Genomic DNA, 23,296 nt, shown 5'->3' on the forward strand with positions numbered 1-23,296 from the left:
GAATAAATGAATGAATGAACGGATGGATGAATAAAACTGTGTAACAGAGATTTGTATGGCTGTTATGGAAGGGCAGAGGAAACAACCATATTTGTGGGAATTAAGGAGAGCTTCACATGAGAAGCAATCTTTGCAATGGTTGGATAGGGATTGTCAGGTAGAAATAATAGACACATTGAGGTACAAAAGAACACGGCATGTTCACGGATCAAGAAATACTGGAAGACAGGTGGAAAGCTTCAGGTGGACAGGATAACCTAATGGAAAGAGTCAGACAGAGTTAGATTCAAATCCCAGAGTTAATTCTATTTGTGTGACTTCAATCAAGCTATCAAAGCTCTCATAGCTTTCATTTTATCTTAAAACAAACTGTAAAAATTAAAGATGAGATAATATAGAATACTGAAAATTGCATAGCTTAGGACAGGACCTCTTCCACTTTCTTCCTCTCCCTTTTCCCCCTCTCCTCTTCCTCTTAGTGTTAATTCTTTGGTTTAGCACAAGTTATCTTTGCCTGCTCTAGTCACTAGGTAAGACTAAGGGCCTCTTTCAGATCTAAATCTAAAAACCTTTCCACAAGATGTTCTCTGTGGGCAACCAGCTCTTATCTGTATATCTCCCTTATCCTACTGCATACATCACACTAATGCCAAATAAAATGTTTTGACTCCAACTCAGATTAAAATAAGAAGGGCCAAAGGAACAAGAAGGAATTAATTTGCTATCTGGTCTCTAAAGTTTTTAGCTCTTTTGCTGTCTGAAACCAAATAGTTTGGCCCCTATTTAACTCTCAATAGGGAGACTTTATAATTTATTGTCCAAAGAGCACACTGTGAGAGTGAAGGAAAGTGCTATTACTTCTACCAAGACAATAGGTATTATTCAGGACTATCTTAAGCAAATTCGGGTGTATTGTCACCCTGCCTCTCCAACTTTATCACCTATCAAACTCCTTTATTTCCTATGCTGCAGCCCTAGGGACTCTGTGGCCTTCTCTCATACACACCACATTCATTCGTCCATTAAGGCCTTTGCATTAGTTTTCTCTCTCCTTAGAACGCTCTTCTTCCAAGATCTTTCATGGCTGACTTCTCACCATTCAAGTCACTGATCAAATGTCACCTTTTGAGTTCTTCTATTCAAACTATTAATACTGTTAATAGTAATTACTATTAATAAGTAACTATTAATAGCCTCTTCTCCAACGACTATCTCACTACTTTGTTTTATATTCTTTGTAGCCCGTAAGACTATCTGAACTTAGCTAAAGTATTCATTAATTTATATGATTATTTATTGATGGTCTTTTTTCACTATAGAATGTCAGCCCAAAGAGGGCAAGAACCTGGCCTGTCTTATTTATCACTCTTTGTATCTAGACCCATCCCAGATACGAAGTAGGTACTTAATAGTCATAAAATGAATATCTTAACTTTCTATAATTTTTAAACATAAACTTCCTTTCTTGATAGTGACAGTGATTTATAGTTACCATATGAATGTGTTCATTTCACTTATCAGTGCAAATAGGTTGTATGCCAAATTGTTTGAAGGAAAGGTCAACTTTAAATTCCCCTATCTGCCTGCTCACGAACTCAATAAGGATATGTAACTCAGCAGAGTCCTTAACTATTTCCAACTTCAGGAAACAACTGAAATAAATAGCCTTAAGTCATATTAGGGTTACAGTGTCACTTAAAAAAATGTTATTAATTGCGTTAGGTTTGAACCAGACAGTATCCTAGGACCAAGAGCAAAATGTGGGTTACCACTCAGGAAAATTACCTGATGCATACCATAGCTAAACCATCTATTCTTGGTATTCTGGATATTTAAAAATTATAAGTTGTTTTTCTCTGTGTTTCTAGAGTGCTTTTGGAGGTTTTTAGAAATCAAGATGGGGCGCCTTGGTGGCTCAGTCAGTTAAACGTCAGACTCCTGGTTTCGGCTCAAGTCATGATCTCACAGTTTGTGGATTCAAGCCCCATGTCGGGCTCCATGATGGCAGCACGGAGGTTGCTTGGGATTCTCTCTCTCTCTGCCCCTCCCCTGCTCATGCTCTCTCTCTCTTTTTCTCAAAATAAATAAATATACTTTAAAAACTTAAAAAAAAAGCAAGATTGAACAGTGGAAAGCTCAGTTTTATTTGGTTTATTTGGTGTTTATTAGTCTTACAATTTGGGGCAGTTAACTAATGTTTCTGAGACTCGGCTTCCTCATCTGTAAAATTGTAAAAGTATTGATCTATATATTCCATTTGCATTCGGAAAAAGTTTTATAATAATACCAAACCATAGATGGACTCATTTAAAAAATCTTAATGCCAAATATAGTCAACCATTGGTGTTAATAGATTTAACATTTCAAAATTTGACTATTCTATTATGGGCCCATTAAATGAACCAATTTATAACTTTCTTGGAACATGAATGTGAGACATTCTTGGTGTACGGCTGGTGTGTAGGAATAAATCACCCAGCTAAGGCGTGATTCTCCCAAGCATCTACATCTCAGTGCAGTCCTCTTGAGAGTCATTCTTCCACAGTAGGATCTCTCTTAAGATCTCTTAGGATCTTCTCTCTTAAGAAACAAGACAAAAACTAAAAAGCTATGTTTCTTTGTAGAAAGTGTCTCCTTAAAAAACACACCTGCTCTACTGGGGAGGGAAGTGAGAAAGAGAAGTGAACTATACGTCAGAGAGACACTCACTTTAGAGATATGCCAAGATATTGAGGCATATCCCTTCATCATGCCAGGTGTCTGAGACTGAGCAGAAAACAGTCCTCCTCAAACATTCCCAAAGAAAAGAATATTTATGGGAATTCTCAAAGGTCCACCTAAATGTCACTCTATTGAGGGGCACCTGGGTGGCTCAGTCAGTTGAGCATCCGACTTCAGCTCAGGTCATGATCTCATGGTTTTTGAGTTTGAGCCCTGCGTTGGGCTCAGTGCTGACAGCTCAGAGCCTGGAGCCTGATTCAGATTCTGTGTCTCCCTCTCTCTCTGCCTTTCCCCCACTTGTGCTTTGTCTGTCTCTCTCTCAAAAATAAATAAAATGTAAAAAAAAAAAAAGAATTTAAATGCCACTCTTTGACAATGAGTAAAAAAGCAAAAAGAAACAAAAGTTTAAAGATAGTTTGGGGGAGCCTGGGTGGGGTCAGTTGGTTGAGTGTCAGACTTTGGCCCAGGTCATGATCTTGTGGTTTGCAAGTTCAAGCCCCACATTGGGCTCTGTGCTGACAGCTCAGAGCCTGCTTTTTTTCTCTCTGCCCCTCCCCAGCTTGTGCTTTGTCTCTATATCTCTCAAAAATAAAAATAAAAATAAAAAAATAAAAATAAAATAAAGGTAGTTTAACTTTATACTCAATATTTCAAATTTCTAGCATATTAGTTATTAATGACTAGTGAAAAAAAATAGCATCTTTGGTAATAGACATCAAGCCCGTTCAACTGTCAATACTCTACATGCCAGGAATTTAACTTAAGGAAGTGATCAGTTAGATGCTCAAAGATTTGGGCAAAAATGAAATTAGATGTCAACCTTCCAACTGATCACAAAATATATTCCGATGGATTAAAACCCAAATTAACACAATATGCACAAATCATGGTAAAAGATTGATAAATAAGACTACTTCGAGATTAAAAACTATTTTTAAGACAAAATAAACCATGAATAAAGTTAAATAAGTAATATGCAAGGAGAAGATATCTGCAATGTACCTAATAACAAAGAATTTTTATTCAGAACATATGAAGTATTCCAAGTAATGAATGAGAAAAATACAAACAATACTATTAAACAATAGGTAGAGCATAAAACTAGATAATCAATAGAGAAGAAAATCTACATGGCCAATAAAGAGTAAAGAGATGGAAAATTACAAAGAACAATTTTTTCCAATTAGTTTGATAAAAATAAATTTTGGGGGGTGCCTAGTTGGCTCAGCCAGTTAAGGATCTGACTTTGGCTCAGGTCATGATCTCATGGTTTGCGAGTTCAAGCCCCAGGTTGGGCTCTGTGCTGACAGCTCAGAGCCTGGAGCCTGCTTCAGATTCTATATTTCCTTCTCTCTCTGGCCCTCCCCAACTCATGCTCTGTCTCTCAAAAATAAATAAATGTTAAAAAAATTAAATATATTTTTAAAATATGCTGATACCAATTGTTTGCAAAGACGTAAAGAAGTATGAACTCTTTCTAATATACTATTTGTGGGAATATTAACTGGTACATCTTCTTTGGAGAACAATTTGGCAATATCTAATACAGCAGAAGGTGCATATAGAACATGATCTAGCAATTCTATTTCAACACATACGCCCTACAGAAACTCACACAAATATCCAAAGGGATATGTGAAAAAGACGCACACTGCAAGTTTTTAATAGCAAACACTGAAAAAAAAGTCAGAGCAACCTAAATGACCATAAAATAGGAAATGGATAGGTAATTGGAGGTATAGTCACATAATGAAGTACTGTATAGTAGTTAAAATGAATAAATGATATCACATGAATAAAAATTGCGATCTCAATTTTTTTTGAGAGGATAAGTAGGAGAATGACACACAGTATGATGTCATCTACTTAAATGTCAAAGAGCAAAGATGATACTATAGAGACATGTATTTAGTAAAAAGAATAAGCATATTCATGAAGAAAATGCATGCTAAGTTCAATAGAATGTTTCTGAGGAAAAAGAGAGGTGAGTGGAACTAAGAAGAGAAATGAAGAGAATTTCAAAATATGAGAACATATTAATGGTTGTGAATTCTAGGCAGTAGGACAGTGGATACTTATACTATATTATTATCTGAATTTTAATGTGTGTTCGAAATGTTTCACAATAAAAAAAGTAGTATGTAAGTAATCACATTCATTTCAAAGGAAACATGTGGCAGAACGCTGAGGAGAACATTGTGCCATCCTCTAAGAATTTTACCCATTTAAAGCAGGTCCATTTTCGGTTTAGGAAAAAATACTTCTCTGATCAATGCTGCAGTGAATACAAGGAGGCATATATCCAATGGAACATCCACTGCTTTAACCACATCAAGGTAGTTTTGTGCTCTGTAATCACTTGCTTACTTGCCTGGCCCCACTAGATTCTTGGAACACTTGGAAGAGGGAGACCCCTTCTTACTCATCAATGCCTAGGCCACATGGGCATCCAGTAAGTGTTTTGAAAAATGATTTAATACAATTTCAATTTCCATCTTGAATAGGGATATTGAAACACTGTTGTTTAACCACATTTGCAAGGCAACTTGAGAGGCTCTGAGAGACTCAAAGTTGGCACAAGCGTGACTCTTTGAGTCACCTGGTTTCTTGCCATTGTACTAAAACACACACAATGAGGCCGTAATGGCTTATAGTTGCTGCTGTTTTTGCTCCAGAATCCTATGCATGAGGATTGGAATAATTTCTTAAAGGCCTCTCTGAACACCCTCGTGAGATGGTGTAATAAAGTCCACTTAGTAATAAATATGCATTTCTGTGCCAAAACAGAACACATCTTTGGCCAGCTATGGTTTCTTTCAGCTTATAGGCTCTGAAAGTGTATCTTAGGTCAGAAAGACTCAAAGAAGACACAGAGGAGGCTGCCAAACCACATACAAATTCAATTTAACAATCAGAAGTGTGGGATAGAACAAATCAGAAGACAATCTTCATTTTCCTTTTTTGAAACCTCTCATTTCTAATTCATTTTTTAAAATGTTACTGTATTAGGGGTGCCTGGGTGGTTCAGTCGCTTAAGTGTCCAACTTCTGCTCAGGTCATGATCTCGTGGTTCACAGATTCTAGCCCCCCGTCAGATTCTGTGCTGACAGCTTAGAGCCTGGAGCCTGCTTGGGATTCTGTGTCTCCCTCTCTCTCTGCCCCTCTCACATTCGCTCGTGCTCCCTCTCAAAAATAAATAGGCAATTAAAGTTAAATTTTTTTTTAAATGTTACTGTATTAGAAACCTAACTGCAATCCTCTCTGAACAAGGAAGAAGACTAGATTAAAAAAAAAACAAAAACAAAAAACGGAGAAGAGCATGACTGGAAAAACATTGGATATAATTCAAGGAATTGGTTTTAAAAAGGAATATTTAGAAGAGGGTAAAGTTTATCTATGTCAACATCACAACTAAGTAAAAAGAAAGAGGCATATAAAAAAGAGGCCAGAAAGAAATATGCCAAATAATCGATATTAACTTTGAATATTAAGCTGATGATTTTTATATCTCTCTACTGTAATATTCTCCAGTTTTGCTATGTGAGGTGCCTGAATTATTTTTGTCATGAAATAGTTCCCTTCTCCCTTCATCTCTCCTTCCTGGTTATTCCTTGCCCAACATACTGGACATATCAGTTATTAATATGTCTCATCTCTTCTTTTAGCTGCAGTGGCCTTATCCATACTTCATATTTAGAAAAGTATAGTTCAGCCATTTTTAGGCAGGAATGATGTAAAAATCCAAACAAAGATGGGTCACTGACCCAAAAGTGGCACAGCACAGACCAGCTGATGAAGTTGGATGGTGGGAAGGGCTTGCAAACAGAGATAAAAGTAATCAGACTTGCTCTTTCAGAGATTTGGAATGGAAGAGATTTGGTATCAATCCTTCATCAATAGTGGGTGCACAGCTAACCGGCAGATAGAGAAATTGAGATGTTATGTATAGAGAGAGGAACATCTCGGATCCCAGAGATCAAGAAAAGGAGGCAGTGGCAAATACCTAGTTGTGCTGGTTCCTAACGGCTCTGTAGGTCCAGTTCTGATGTTTCTCCTTAAAATAAGTCTTTTTTTGTATAATACTATTCAGAGGAAGATAAAATTCCCTTAAGGCAATATATGCCATCAATGGGGACAGACTGGATTCTAAATCTAGGGCCCAATTTATGCCAAAACAGACAGAATACCTATTTATATAATCTCAATGTCCTGTCTAAATGCCATCATTAGGGAACAAAAATTTACTCTTTGATTTCTAAAGAATGTGCAATTGTTAAAGAGACCATATTAGCATTAGCTTTGCTTCTTTTTAAAAAAATTTTTTTTTCAACGTTTATTTATTTTGGGGACAGAGAGAGACAGAGCATGAACAGGGGAGGGGCAGAGAGAGGGAGACACAGAATCGGAAGCAGGCTCCAGGCTCTGAGCCATCAGCCCAGAGCCTGACGCGGGGCTCGAACTCACGGACCGCGAGATCGTGACCTGGCTGAAGTCGGACGCTTAACCGACTACGCCACCCAGGCGCCCCAAGCTTTGCTTCTTAATGAAAATTTAAAAAGTTTATGATCGACTTAAAGATAAAATTTGGTTTATGGATTGCTAGAATGAAGTCTGGAAGTGGAAGAATGCATTCAATTATTTAAAAGGGTCTGTGGGGGCGCCTGGGTGGCACAGTCGGTCAAGCGTCCGACTTCAGCCAGGTCACGATCTCGCGGTCCGTGAGTTCGAGCCCCGCGTCAGGCTCTGGGCTGATGGCTCAGAGCCTGGAGCCTGCTTCCGATTCTGTGTCTCCCTCTCTCTCTCTGCCCCTCCCCCGTTTATGCTCTGTCTCTCTCTGTCCCAAGAAAAATAAAATAAAAAACGTTGAAAAAAAAAATTTTTAAAGGGTCTGTGAATACATATGAATGTTAGCCTTAGAAATGGAATAGTGTATCTTTCACATATCAGTGTATTATTTTTCAAATGTGCGTCAATGCTATTGCTATCAATAATGTAAATTTTAAAGGTGAATTTTAAACATTATTGAATTCATAGTAGCTATTTGTCCCAATGTGTTCTTTCAAATCAACTAATAATGAAATTACAATTACTAGCCTTGGGAGTCTGAAAAACTTGGCATTACAGAGAAGTCCCAGAAGTATAAAGTAGTGGTAAAAAAGATGGGGAACACCTGGTACAAAGTGTAGACTAGAAGAAGCCTCAAAAGGCTTGAATTAAACCTCAACAGACTCCAATAGCAATTCCACAGGCTGGGAGTACTGTAGACCCTGCTGGCTGGTGAGGGTGTTTGGGGTGAGTCCCATGTTTTATTCTGACAAGTGTACCTATTTAGAACAATGTAAAGGGAGTGTCATTTTCTTGATTAACTTTTGAGCTGCATTCTTTTTTTTTTTAATTTTTTTAATGTTTATTCATTTTTGAGAGAGAGTGTGGGCGGGGGAGGGACAGACAGAGAGGGAGACACAGAATCCCAAGCAGGCTCCAGGCTCTGAGCTGTCAGCACGGAGCCCGATAGGGCTCGAAATCATGAACCACGAGATCGTGACCTGAGCTGAAGTTGGACGTTTAACCGACTGAGCCATCCAGGTGCCCCTGAGCTGCATTCTTAAGAGACAAAAAAGAACAGACACTTGGCATATGTTTTCCATCTGAAGAATTGTACAGTTGTCTACACAGTTGCTAACACACTACCTGACTTTCTTCTCCCTCTCCTCACAAATAGTCATATTCCTATATGATCTACCTCCTAAACATCTGCCAAATTTGTTCAGGTCTCTGAAGCTGTGCTGTACCACTTTAGACCAAGCCAGTATCACCTCTCACCTGGACAAATACAACTGCCTCCAAACTGGTCTCCCTGATTCATTCTCCAGAAGGATCATTTGAAAATTTAAGTCTGATCAAGTCACTTCCTTTTTAAAATCTTTAATAGATTCTTACTGCTCTCATGATGCAGAAAAAAAAAAAAACTTTTTAAAAAATCCCTTAACATTCCTTATAAGATTCATCACAACCTGGAACCTGGCTGTTTGCTACTAATTTTGCAGCTTCACTCCAGTTTCTTACCAGGTTCACTATCAAATCCAGCTCTTTGCACATGCTATTACCTGTGTGGGGAGCACTCCTTCTATACCTTTCCTGAACTGGCAAACTTCCACCCCTACTTAGGTATCCAGCATAAATCTCACTCTGAGTCAGTCCAGGATTCCTTAGACTAAGTCTCTTTGTTATGCATACCCACAGGAGCATAATCTTCCCCCTTTTTTTCAGACTAATCAGTTTTTAATCACCCATTTGTCATGCCTTTCCATACCATAAGCTCCATGAGAGAGTCTATCTTTTTTTGCTCCCAAATTTTTTCAGTACAGGGTTTGGTACATAGTAAGCACTCAATGTCTGTTAAACTGGATTAGTCAGTTACTGTTTGTTGAGCTGGATTAACTGTCATATTCTCTAGAAGAAACTTGTGAGCCCCAAAGAGACAACCTAAGAAATCCATTGAAAACTAATTTGCTCTTTCACACCCAAAATTCTTAGAACAAAATCTATCCTTCTTGTCATGACCCGTATCCCATTCTACTTGCATGCTTTCATCTGGATCTCAGCTATGAACCAGGCATTATGGTCCAGAGGATACAGAAACTTATCTTCTAAAGTTCACTAAAAAGTATTGAACACTTCCATGTTAATAACATCTTTTAACATAGTATCTTTTATGTAATCAAATATGCCTACCCTTTTAGAGTTTTTGGATTGCTTATTTCCCACTACATCTAGGTGACAAATACATCTCCTGGACTTTCTGCTAAGCCTTAAAAAAAAAAAAATTGAAGTCTTTACTATATCTGGAATACACTTATATAGTGTGAGATGGATATTTCTATCTAAGTAGATATTTCTAAGTAGACAATCAGGTGTTCTGGTGAGATTTATTACATAAATTGCACCCTTCCCACTAAATTAAAATGGCACCCTTAGTGGTATTTCATAAAATCCCAAAGAAAATGAGCTATCTCTGATTCTCTGTTTTGTTCTCTGGTCTATTTGTCTACTCATATGCCTACACCATCTTAATTTGATTACAGTGTTTATATGTTCTAACATCCGGTAATGCAAGACTACTCTATTCTTTTTACATGATATTCAAATTTGACATGATATTCAAATTTGACATGATATTTGAGGATGCAGTGTTCAGATAAACTTTAAAACCAAGTTAAAAAAACTTAAATGATGCCTACAATAAAAAATCCTGTGGCATTATAATTATTATATATTACAAACATATCATGTCTATACATTACCTTATATGATGTGTTCATATTGTCTTTTCATTTGTTGTTATCATATTTTCTGTTCTTCAATAAGATTTTATAGTTGTGCTCCCCAAGGCACTTTGCTTTTCTTAAAACTTTTAATCTTAAACATTTTATCATCTTGGTTGCTATTGTATATAGAATATTTTTTCCACTTTTCATTTCTGAATACTTTTTTGGTAGACTAAAATGAAAGAAGTTATTTGTTTTTATAATTTATCTCATGTCTAAACTCCTTATCAAACATTTATTATTTTTTATTTTTACTTGAATCTTCCAACTTTCTCTATATACAGCCAGCAAAAAATAGTAATTTAATCTCTTTTCCAATATTGAATAAACAGCTTATTTCATTTTCTTATCATATTGCTTTTGCACAAATAAAGAACAATAGAAGTATTTAATCCTTTCTGAGACAAGGTGAGGTATAAATATATGGAGACAAATCTGTATCTATTCCTGAGAAAATGGCTCAATGCTAGATTTTTGCTGTATAACACTTATATGACTTTAAAATTATGATAAGAAAATGTATGAGATTTTCAGTAATAGTAGATAGAGCTGGAAGGCTGTTAGTAGAGACATACTAGCTAATCCTACTAATTCTACATATAATGAGACTAATGCCCATCAAGAGAAAGTGATTTAACCAAGATGAAAAGCTAGAAGCAAAACCCAGGCTAGAATGTGAAGATTTTTTGACCCTTTGGACAATGTTCTTTGTAAAAGATTTGGCAATTCTCACTGGATTTCCCTGGAATCTATTATTTGAAACACCTCAAAATAAGTCTTTCTGTCACATATTCTTATAGCATCATTTATTTTTCTTCCAGTGTACTTAATCTTATTTGTAATGTTAAGCTATTTTGAGATAATTTAATTTATGTTTCTCTAACTAGACTCTGATCTCTATGAGGGCAAGGATTATGGTTATTTTAGTTCACCCTGCATGTCTACTGCTAGGCAAGTGACAGATATTCAATAGGTATTTTTTGAAAGAATGAATACATTGATGAGTCAGAGAGATAGTACCTCATATAGAAACAATGTAATGAACATAAAAACGACAGGTGAGTAGTCAGAAAGGGCACAGATCTGTTCTGGATCTTAGAGTTATCACTTACAAACCACATGGCTTTAGGCAAATTACTCAATCCCTGTACCAATTTATTCATCTAAAGTAGAGATAATCCATCTCATTGGATTGCTGTGAACATGGATGAGTAATATGCAAGTAAAGCAAAGAACCTGGCAGAGCCCTTTGTGTAGAGGCATGGGATATGCCAAGCACGTTTACAAACACTGCACACTTCAAGAAGTATCTCCTTCTCTTCCCCCTTCCTTGTTGGGTAAACTGTGACATCATAAACATGATGTGAACATCATAAAGTGTAGACTATGTTATTCACAACTTGTATGTTATACCCTACGAAATTGAGACCCATATTTATTTTCACATGAAGAAATGAAAACTCAGAAAAATTTAATTGATTTTTCCAGGACTTTGCATTGATGATGACTGCAGCACAGCTGTGATGCCTAAAACACAGCTAATGCCACCTACTTTTATGGTCTTTCCATTATGTACTTCCATTTGTGTCCTGCTAAAGCAGCTTTTCCAACTGGGTTCTTCAGAAGGCAAGGAGATGGTGGTAAGTGTAATTTAACATGAGTTCCCTGAGTAAACATTGGAAACATAAGGTCCAGCAAAGCTAAACAGACTCTGGGATCTCTACAAGAGGAACTCTCAGACTTACATCAATACACACATGCACTAGGAATATCTAAGAGTGGGATGCAGGAAGCATGAACTCCCTCAAAAAAAGTTTTCACAAAACTCTTTGTGGGGAAGTAACTATCAGTGTCTTGGAAATATTTCTTTAAGTAAACAAAGTTTGGGACTCCTGGGTGGCTACCAGTTAAGCGTCTGACTCTCGATTTCTGCTCAGGTCATGATCTCATGGTTTGTGAGTTCAGGCTCTGAGTTAGGTTCTGCACTGACAGTGTGGAGCCTGCTTGGGATTCTCTCTCTCCCTCTCTCTTTGCCCCTCCCCTCAAAATAAATAAGTAAATGAAAAAAAAAAAGAATAGGAGGGGCATCTGGGTGGCTCAGTCCGTTAAGCATCCGACTTCGGCTCAGGTCATGATCTCGCAGTCTGTGGGTTCGAGCCCTGCGTCAGGCTCTGTGCTGACAGCTCAGAGCCTGGAGCCTGCTTCAGATCTTGTGTCTCCCTCTCTCTCTGCCCCTCCCCCACTCATGCTCTGTCTCTCTCTGTCTCTCAAAAACAAACAGACATTAAAAAATTAAAAAAAAAAAGAATAAGAGGAGCATCTTAAAAAAGAAAGAAAGAAAGTTTAAAATGTCCTTACTACCAAATTTAAACCACCCTCCCTTTTAACTCTGCCACTTCATCTACAAGGAGGGAACTTTCAATAGGCCTTTCTTTTAATACCATCTCATAAGTACTGATTTGGTATAAAGCTATTTGCTCTGAAATATTTCGCTTAAAAATATAAAATGATCTATGATGGTACATTAAACTTACTGTATACATATCATGTATGCGTGTATAGGCGTTGCTCCCTCACTCCTGCTTTGAGACCTGTTCTCTGCTCCTTGTCAATGTGCACTAGTGTGCACTTCTACAAACACTCAACAAACGAAGGCTCTGATAGGCTACTCCTGATTCAAACATGCTCTACAACATTAATTGTGTGTACCACCAAGGCTTCCCTTTCTGCCATTTACTGGGTGTTACTTGATGGATATTTATTTGATGGACAACAGATGGACTAAGTGATAGTACTAGGCCTGACCAAAGAAATGACGTCAGGGTGTCATGGGGATGTGTCACAGGCACTCTAAGCACCTTGGAGGAAAAGATGAAGGAAAGAGAGGATAGAGGGCAGAAGACAAGTAAACATTGGCAGATGCTCTCTGACATTATTTATGAAGCACACCGTAGGTCACTGGTGTGGGAAAGACTGTTCATCAATTGAATGTTGGTCATTGGAAGCTTTGGGAACTTTAGCAGGAGGCACGTCTTGAATAAATGGAAGAGCTTTCCCAAATGGATGCAGAACACAGGTCTATGCTAGGACGTTGACTGAGTTAGAACAAACATGCTTAGAGCAGAACACTTAGAACAGGAGACTAGGAGAAACAGCGGGATGCAGACTGAGGAGAATGGCAAGAGGGCAGGTGGAAGTCCGCAGAGGGAGGATTATTTACACTATGCTAAGCTCTTTTAGGTGGTATGTGTGTATACACCTGTACATATGCATATCTGTACATACACATATATATGGTCTTTGACATCCCTATAAAGTAAATATATTAATCCAATTTCACAAGTGAGAAAATGGGCCCCCCAAATTAATTAAGACCAAAAGTCTTGACCAATTCTAGGAATGATCTAAGACTCCCCTACTATACAACAGACCCTCAGAACAATGTGTGACTTTTACGGATTTCAAAAGGAGAAAAAGTTTCTCCTTTTTAACCACAGATTAGAAATATACTTGAATTTCCCTAGAAAATGAAGCAGGAAATATGGGGAGAATTGAGAAAAAGCTGAGATGAAAAATGGCTCTTAGAAGAACTAAAGACAGGGGCGCCTGGGTTGCTCAGTCAGTTAAGCGTCCGACTCTTGATTTCAGCACAGGTCATGATCTCACGGTGATGAGACCGAGCCCCACTTCTCTGCGCTGAACTTGGAGCCTGCTTTGGATTCTCTCCCTCTCTCTCTCTGCCCCTCCCTGGCTTGCATGAACGTGAGCTTGCTCGCTCTCTCTCAAAATAAATGAAGAAACATTTTAAAAAGAGAAGAACTAAAGACAATAATACCATTTTTGAAATCGTGTGTGTGTGTGCGCATGCAAGTGTGTGCATGTGCATGCCTGTGTGCACACCCACACAGGCACAGACAGGCTGGAAACAAGTTTTCAGCTCAGTAGGTAAGAAGGATTGCTTTTCTTATCATAAAAGCCCTAGGAGAAAAGAATAAAAGAACAGATCACATAAGAGTCCTCCCACACATACACAAAACTGCAGATAGTACTGAACCCTATATATATTATGGTTTTTCCTATAGGAAAAATACCTATGATACATAAATACCTATGATAAAGTTTATCAGTTAAGCATAGTAAAAGATTAACAACAATAACTAATAATATACTAACAATATACTGTCATGAAAGTTATGTGAATGTGGTCTCCCTCTCTCTCAAAATATCTTATTGTCCTGTACTCATACTTCTTCTTCCTGTGATGATATGAGATGACACAATGCCTATGTGATGACATGAGGTGGGGTGAGTGACACAGGCATGTATGTGACTTAACATTAGGTTACTGCTGACCTTCTGATGAGTGTTCAAGAGGATCAAAAGTTTCTGCACCTGGGTTGACTGGGGGTAACTGAAACTAAGGAAAGTGAAACTACAGATAAAGGGAGACTACTATGCCTTGAAAAACAATTATGAAATGTATTCAATAAGGAAACAAATGTAAAAATGTGCTACCAGTTCCATACTCTGTTGGGCCCAATTATATGCTGCTATTACATGGCAGGGGGATGACAGTAGAGAAAAGGTATAATGGAAAGGAGATGTACTGAAAGAAAGAATAAGAAAAATGGGAAGGTTGAGGTCTCAGTGTAGGCATTTCTTCTAGAAATTCTCTTTTCTGTGCATCCATGCCACTTTCTATTTTACCGACTTAGTAAATTGCATTTATCTGTCTTCCTCATTAGGCATAAATTCCTTGAAGGCTGGGACTATATCTTATTTAATGTTGATTCCACAGTGACTACACAGTACTTGGCACATATACTCCATGGATACTTGTTTTACAAGGTAGGCTAAGCACTGTTCAGTGTTCATTGCTTTTAAGAGCTCACTTCCTCGCTCAGACGTTCTACTACGAATGTTGGTTCTACTACAACTCAGAGACTAACGTGTTTCAGGATATTGATTTCTGACGGAGACAATGGTAATGACAATAATTGACAATAATAACTGTCATTTATTGCATTTTCTTTTTTTAGTGTTTATTTTTATTTTTGAGAGAGAGAGAAAGAGAGAGAGAGCATACATGTGAGCAGGGGATGGGCAGAAAGAGAGGGGGAACAGAGGATCTGAAGTGGGCTCTGTGCTGACAGCAGAGAGCCCAATGGGGGACTCAAACTCACAAACCGTGAGATCATAAGTTGAGCCCAGTATTGGATGCTTAACCGACTGAGCCACCCAGGTGCCCCGCATTTTTAATAATGAAGCATTATATTATATCTTTACATATGTAGTCTTTCATTTTCTGTTCAAAAATCCTGTGATTACCATTTTAAGTGGAAACTGAGGCTGAGAGCTTGAACCACTTATTCAAGGTCTTTGAACTAATAAGCTAGTGGAACTGGGGGATTTTTATACCTAAGTGTGTCCAGCTTGAAAACTCTTATTTATATTTCCTATCATAATTTCTTTTGAGTCAGTTAAAACCTTGGTGAGGGCTGAGGAATTTTCCTATTCACAAACGAAAGAGGAGTAAAGATTATGTGGATGGTTTTGTCTTTCATAAACTCATAACACCACTTGCCAAAGAATTCTAACAAATAGAAGTTGTTAATTGAAAGTCTGACTTGCACAGCACTATTTGATGCATTAAAATAAAATATATTCATAAGCATATCAACTTCACTGATAATGCCTAAGGAGCCTCCAATGAGACATTTCACTCACAATTTAAGATTCGGTTTCAGGGTGCCTAGGTGGCTCAGCCGGTTGAGCATCCAACTTCGGCTCAGGTCATGATCTCATGGTTCGTGGGTTCGAGCCCCACGTGAGGCTCAGCACTGACCATGTGGAGCCTGCTTGGGATTCTCTCTCTCTCTCCCCCTCTCTCTCTCTGCCCTTCCCCACTTGCTCTCTCTCAAAATAAATTAAAAAGACTTAAAAAAAAAAGATTGGGTCTCAAGAAATCAGAAATAAACACACTAATCACAAATTAATAAAACCAATACAAAATATAAAACACCAGAGACTTCTGTAGCACCAGAGCCTAATATTTTAAGACATTTTCAATTACAATACAATATGAAACAACAGAAATATTAGGGTCTAGTTTTTTGAGTTAAAAAGAAATCCACCCAGGCTCCAAAGCCCATTTAACATGTTAGTGATTTGCAAAAATCTATTTACATTCAGCTCCTCAAAAGTTCAGAGCCTGGGGCGCCTGGCTGGCTCAGTCAGTTGGGCATCTGACTTTGGCTCAGTTATGAACTTGCTTTCGTGAGTTTGAGCCCCGTGTCAGGCTCTGTGCTGACAGCCCAGAGCCTGGAGCCTGCTTTGGATTCTGTGTCTCCCTTTGTCTCTGCCCCTCCCCTGCTTGCACTTTGTCTTTCCTTCTCTGTCTTAAAAATAAAGGTTAAAAAAAAAATTCAGGGCCTAAGAGATAATAAACAAAATCCAAACAAAGGAGATAAAAAAATATTTAAAGTGACAGATTTCTGTTGTCAGAAAACTCCTTATCTGAACAAGAATAAAGAAAATAAGAATTCATTCTATAGATCTGTAATAATAGCAAGTAACTTTAACTGCTATGTTAACACTTTGTCTGTTATGAGTGATACTTCATAAAATGAGAGCCTTATTTTCTATAAAAAGTTCAGCAATTATTTTATCAGATATATTGAGCTTGAAGGCCAGTTGATCAATGAGAGTCCTCCAAGTCTGAATTGTAATTTAGAACAAGAGGAAATAGATTGTTCACCTGAAAATAATCCAACAAATTGTTATAAAAGCAATGAATTGTCTTAAAAAAAAAAACAGTTGGTGGTTACACAGCAGTTCATCTGCGTTTGAAGTAGAGTGAAGTAAGGCGGTAGAGAAATCCAGAGAAAGCATAGGAATCATGACAAATTACCCAACTCGCATGCTTTAAGTTCGCTGATAAGGGTATAGAACATCTCTTTAATGTATTCACAGGCACCTTATTATTAAAGTGTCAAACCTCTGTGAGGATTCTTGAGTAACTTGCTATTCCATTTCTGTTTCATTCATTAAATAGTTTCTAAAGCACCCCCAAGTTCCCCATTTATGAAGTTCTCAATGAACCAGGCTGGGAGCAACTCAAACTATTTTGACTCACTTAAGACAGCACATGTTACCATTAGAAACAAAATGTAAATGAGAAATGCACTATTGTGGTCCCTTCACCGTGTGAACATGTTAAAATAATTCCATAGCTCAAGGGACCCATGATCTAAGTAGTACACATAGCTACCATAGTCTGAGTTTAAATTCCCTCTTTGACTTATTAATACCAGTTCTTGTAGATAGGTACAAATAATTTATATTTTTACTTCTTAAGAGATAAAAATTATGCATGGATTAAAATGAACTCTTGAAGGTATTATTATAGTGCTTTTATATCTTTAGTGAAAATAAATTATAAAATAATATTCAGTCCAGCTTTTCCTTTCAGTAACATAAGAATATTAAAAGCAATGTTAATTGTGCAATGTTTTTAGTCAAAACAATTTAATTTCTTGATGTAATTAATTAATAAGTTGCTTACAACTGATTCTTGGAACAGATATATAATTGACATATATTATAAAGTACTATAAAAGACACTGTACAAATATTGTGAAAATATTAAAAAGATCATTAAAATATACACCCTTGTAGACTACGCTTTCATATTGTAGTTCTCTCTTTAAAATGAAAATGTTCCTTGATATCCTATGCTTTTTATGTATTGGAGGGATGGATTAAGTAATTTATATGGATCCCATCCAGTTCCTACACTGTATTAATTATGTGAATTAACCATTGGGAGAGTAGAAATATCAATCATGTATTAATTTGTGTACCATTGGATACTTCAGGAAAATTAATGCATTTGTATCTACTAAATGTAACTGAGATGGACATTGTCAGTTTCAACCTTAGACTAAACCGAATGGGATCCTTCTTTGAGAAGCGTCTTCCAATCTTTCTAAATAATTACTAATCTAAGGAGCATAGATATCACTCAGTACAAAGAAAAGATCTTTATAAGGACATTAAAAGGTATTGCTCTTGTGAAGTAGGATAACATTTGTTTGCTATTGACATTATACTGTCATTTTATGAAACTCCCCAAGGAGGTCCTCAGCAATGTTTGTAATCCATACCTGTATGCAACCCCAACGGAAAACCTATAGCTTGCCCAGGACAACATTTCTAATCCAGTTATCCTATTGCAGAACGAGATTCACAGCGCAGCAAATTGAAGCAGCTTGGCAGCTGCAGGTCTCTGCATAGGCTACCTGGTGTTCAGAATAGCCTGGGCACGACTATTTTCAGAGTGGGATAGTAAGACCAGGTGACATCTGACCCAAGAGTATTTGTTAGGGACAGACTCTATCCAAGACAGAGTTCATCCCAATTCAACAAAGGGTTACCATGAGGGGAGAGGTTAAAGTAAATGTTAATTGGTGACTGTGTTGAGACACCTCCATGCTTCATCAAAAACTTCCAAGAGTATTTAACTTATCTTTCAAAGGAGAAAGAAACAGACTGTCTTCCTCAAGCCTTCCCTAATGCCTCAGCTTTTTTTCAGGTAAGAATTCCTGGCACTTTTCCAAAGGGTGCATCTGTGGTGGCCTTGGTTATGTTTCTGAGGGCCTGGGAGATGTATATTTCTTCAAAAAGGAACAGGAGGGCCTGGATTATCTTTAAATGGCCCAGAGCTGTATTATCTGGGCATTCAGGAGAGAAAACGAGGGAGCAATAGAAAAATCAAGCGAGAGTTAAAGATAATATAAAAAGGAGGAAAGAGAAGAAGGCCCAGGTAGGCAGGTATCATTGCCTGCTTTGCAGTCCCAGTGCTGCAAGACCCAGAAGGAGGCTGTGCAAGGGCTTGCCAAGCACTAAAGGCTTTGCAGGCGGCACTGCCGTCCTCTCTAGCGCCCACTTCAGGTTGAGCCGCTCAAGCACTCTTCCTTCAGTCTTCCGCCCCCCGCCCCCGCCCCTCCCCTTCTCTGCAGGTGGCTGCATCTGGAGGATTTCCAAGAAGGCTGGGGACAGTTAGGCATCTTGGATTTGGGTTCTGCCTTCTAGGAGCCAGGGGAGAGCTGGCAGGGCCCATTGTGTGTTTACGCTGCAGTCGCCTCACTCCGCGAGGACCCCAGACCCTGCAGCTGCAGCAGTTTTGGAAGATGTAAGACAGGCAGAAGAGTGAGGACAGCACCTGCAGTGTCTCTGAAGCCTGAGTCCCTGAAGGATTAGCGCATGGAGGAGACGGAGATGGGTCTGGGCAGTCCTTGGACAGGAGCTTTGAGTGATGTGCCAGTTCTCTCTCAAAAAAAAAAAAAAAAATCCAAGGATTCCAAAGAAACTAACTGAGATGCAGAGGCAGCCAGGAAGGGCAGGTTACACAGTGAATAAGGTGGGTAGATGGTAGGTGAGGGGCAATAGAAAAGAGATAGAAAGAGACCTTGCAAGAAAGGAGAAATGATAATAGTGTGAAAAGGAACCTTGGGACTCTCTTGAAGATGTGCTGGGGACCAGACAATTATTTATCTAAAGACTTTAGCGAGGTCACTGAAGATGCTAAAAGTATAGAGAGAAGGGAACATTTCCACTCAACATTACTCTGTAGTTGTTTATTTCATAGACTAGAAGTTAACTGACATTTCCCTAGCTCCCTAGCTTCTGGGCCTCAATGGCCTCATGTTTACGTAAAACACGGGGTTTGAACTAGATACTTTAGAAGGTCTCTGTCTGGTACGTCTCTATGACTGTCAGCCCATGAGCCAGGGTATCTGATACTAAACACCTCTAAGATTTCGTACCAGATCCCCCATTCTTCCTGCACTACCCATTTATCAATGCAGTGTAAAAACTGCACGATTCATGAAGCACATTCCAACTCTTAGTGAGGACGAGGAGTATGGTTCAGTTATGACAAATGATTGATCCTTCTGCCCTGGGGTAAGGAAGAGAGGAACAGTGATTTACACTTTGGGTTTCCACGGAGAGAATATTCTCGAATTTTTTATTTCAAATTTTATCCATTTAAAGAAATTGCAAATTTCTTTGAGGGGCTCAAAATAGTTGGACTGACTAAAGGGCCAATGAGCCCTATAATGATCTGCCTTATTTGAAGGAAAATTTATTTCATTACAGAAACTGAATCTGCTTCTTCCATGGAAATCCATCCAGCTCACTGGCCATGCTCTTCGCTTGTCTGCCTGCCTCATGCCATTCTGCCAACTGCTTCAGTGCAGCATTTTCTGGAGTTATTAAACACCCAAGCTTAATGAGAGTGCACTTATGGGTGAAGTATTCAATGATGCAGGACCACCTCCCCATCACCACCACACGCAGTTTAGATGGAAGTGGGGATCAAATATGTTTTCACAAGAGTTTCATTTTTAATTTGTCTCAGCCTGAAATTCCTTTAAATTAAAAACAAAAATTAATATGGAGAAATACAACTCCTTTGCTCTTCTTGTCTTCAAGTGGGATGTGACACACAGATAGTATCCACTTGTGTTTTCTACACCCACTAACATTTCCATTTCATTTTAGTCTCCAAAATATGGGCAGGAGCACAACTCTAGAAAAATGGATTCCCACTCTCGAATCTCACAGGGCACCGATCCATCCGTGCAGTGCTGAGCGCTCGCCCAGAACCTCACCGTTTCCTCTGTCCCTCCACCGCCATTCACCAGTGCCCCCGGTTTCCACAGTGGGTTTGACCTTGCAAAGACCCTGCTTTAGTTCCTGGGCACGGAACAACCCATTTTAACTCAAAACACAAAACGACCTTTTCTCCTTTAAAGAAACACCACCGAATGTAACACATTTGGGCTTACGTTTCTCAACCCCGCATTCCAGAATGGGAATACGGGGTGCAGAGGCAGGCAACTAGTTTGGGTCTGACAGCTTCCATTCAGAGAGGCTCTGGGTCTCAGACTCTGCTCAAGACAGACGGCTGACTATGTGGTTGTACATCTCTCCTTTTTTGCTCATTCACCATCATGACGAAGAATCAAAACCGAAAAATTATCTACTCATTTCTCAATACTAAGAAATGTGCTTCTTTTGCGCGTCGCTCCGTGGTTCTAAACACTAACACCCCGCTTGGAAACCAACCCCGGTTTCCACACCATCTCGTCTACTCAGTTTCACTTAGCAAACACCTTCACTGCTCTTCCCCGGTGAGAAAAATGGTGCACCAAGCTCACGGATGGCAGGTTGGTACTTGACTGCAGCCGCTCAATAGTTTTATCAGCAACCGGAAAACTTCACAATCGGTCAAACAGCTACTTAAATGTGTGTGAGAGGAAATCCGCTTATTTATCGACTTACACTAAAAAAGCACCTCTGTTGCACCTATCTTAAATCTAGCTTCAGACAAACCCCCAAACACGCCGCATATAAACACTCCTCCTTCCCCCACCCCCATCATCCCCAAAGATCCCCTTTTGACTAACAACACATTCAGATGGCCAGCCTTAACCAAAGCAACTGTCACCAGGCATTTGGACGCTCTATGCAAAGTATGTGACAATAGCCAAAGCATCTCTCAGACAATTGGCTGTACTACACATGCAGAAAAGCAACGAAGATTGCATTTTCCACTTACAGTTATAGCGCTGCGCACGGTCACTTAATGAAAATAATAAAACTCAACAGTTCTTTATATATATGTATAATTCAGATAAACGGTTAAGCCGTCTCTGTGTGTGGTTCTCTCGCGCTCTTTTTTTCTCTGGAGCTGTAGGCTGCTTAAATCCCTCTTGGATCGCGCCTCGCAAGCCCAGCCGCCGCCGCAACAAGCTCGGGTAAGTCTCTGCTGCAGATTGGGAATCCCATAGAAAACCTAGGGTCCCTGGAGCTGGCTGCGCAGGCGCGCGAGCCGCCGCCTCTCGAGGCACCCCCTCCCCTCTCCCCTCCTCCCTCTTCCTCCAGCTCCGCAGCCCCAGCGTGGAGAGAGCTGTGGAGCCGGTGACCAAAAGCAGCCTGGCGTTGGCGCATGCTCAGTTGGAGGCGCTCGGAGTTCCCGCGGATGGATTCCATGTCTCCAGATTTTAGCAGAAACTGCAAAGGAAAGTACAGAGGAAGAGGGAGCCAGGCTACCGGAGCAGCCTGCACCTGGACAGGCGGTAGGAAGAGCAAGTTGGGCTCACCACGCCCCGCTGTTATGGAGTCTGGTGGTGAAGGCGAAGGCCACAAATGGGACACTTGGAGCCTTCTTTTCCCAAGGCTCTCAGCCAAGGCTCCCAGGGGACCCCCGACCGACCCTTTGTCGGGCTGTAAGATGACAGAGAAAACTGTAGAAATCCTTTTCTCCAAAGGAAGTATGTCCCCAGAGCTGGCTGTGACCATACCTACCCGGCCCCTGTGAAGGAATAGTTATGGTGGGCACTTTCCGTGGGCCATTGCATCCTAGGGTCTTATGCTGGGAGGACAGTCCTATCCAGAGCGGTTAGAGAAATGTGTGTTGAAGAGAGCTGGTTCCAAGACTTCTTGCCCTGTGTGACCTTGGACAAATCATGCTAACCATCAACAAACATTTAACAAGCGCCTTCAGTATGCAGTTAATAAATATTTATTGACTATGCTCGGGGAGGGGGTGGTAGATGGGAGGGAACAAACCATCCTTGGAATCGAGGATTAAGGGCTTGGACCAAACGATATTATAGTGCCCCCTTTTGTGTCCATTAAGGATGCATGTGTTTGCTAGCCCTCCCCCGCTCCCCACTGTCCTGCCAAAGCCTAGAAGACTTGGCAAGGAGTAGTGTCCAGTAAATGTTTGGTCGCCTCCCTACCAGGAAAGCAAAAATTCCCAGATGTTTCCAACCTGATCAGTTTTCCTCAAGTGTGTATGTTTGCACATTAATTCATTCGTTCATTCAAAAATTATGCATTAACCAACTACTTAGTATTAGCCACTGCTTTGGGGATACATGAAGCGAACAAAACCCCATCCTGAGGTTTACATTCAGGAGGGAGTTTTATTTTCAAGAGGGGAGGCAGTTCTGGAGGCACAGTGAAGATCCAAGTTCTCCTTAAATAGAGACTTTTACAATTTCACACACCTTACCACGTTCACGAAAACTGCAGTGTTACTTAATCTTTTGGTTCTGAGGACACCAAGAGCATCTCTCGTGGCAAAAGAGCTCGAGACAGACAAATCTCCGTTGCCAGGAGGGAGCTGCTCCTGGCTGCCAAGTCGGGGAGTCCAGCTGGGAATAACTAGAGGC

General features: G+C 39.4%; 1 protein-coding gene across 1 annotated transcript in view; it reads right to left on the minus strand.

Moving 5' to 3' along the window:
- VSNL1 (visinin like 1) overlaps nt 1–21,901 on the minus strand; it is a 98,411-nt gene extending 76,510 nt beyond the window's left edge. The window contains exon 1 of the mRNA XM_003984488.6: nt 21,676–21,901. The gene's annotated coding sequence lies outside the window, so the exon portion shown is untranslated. The remainder of the gene's footprint in view (nt 1–21,675) is intronic.
- Between the last annotated feature and the right edge of the window lie 1,395 nt (nt 21,902–23,296).

This window comes from Felis catus, chromosome A3 (genome assembly GCF_018350175.1).
Source record: "Felis catus isolate Fca126 chromosome A3, F.catus_Fca126_mat1.0, whole genome shotgun sequence".
NCBI classification, from domain to species: domain Eukaryota; kingdom Metazoa; phylum Chordata; class Mammalia; order Carnivora; family Felidae; genus Felis; species Felis catus.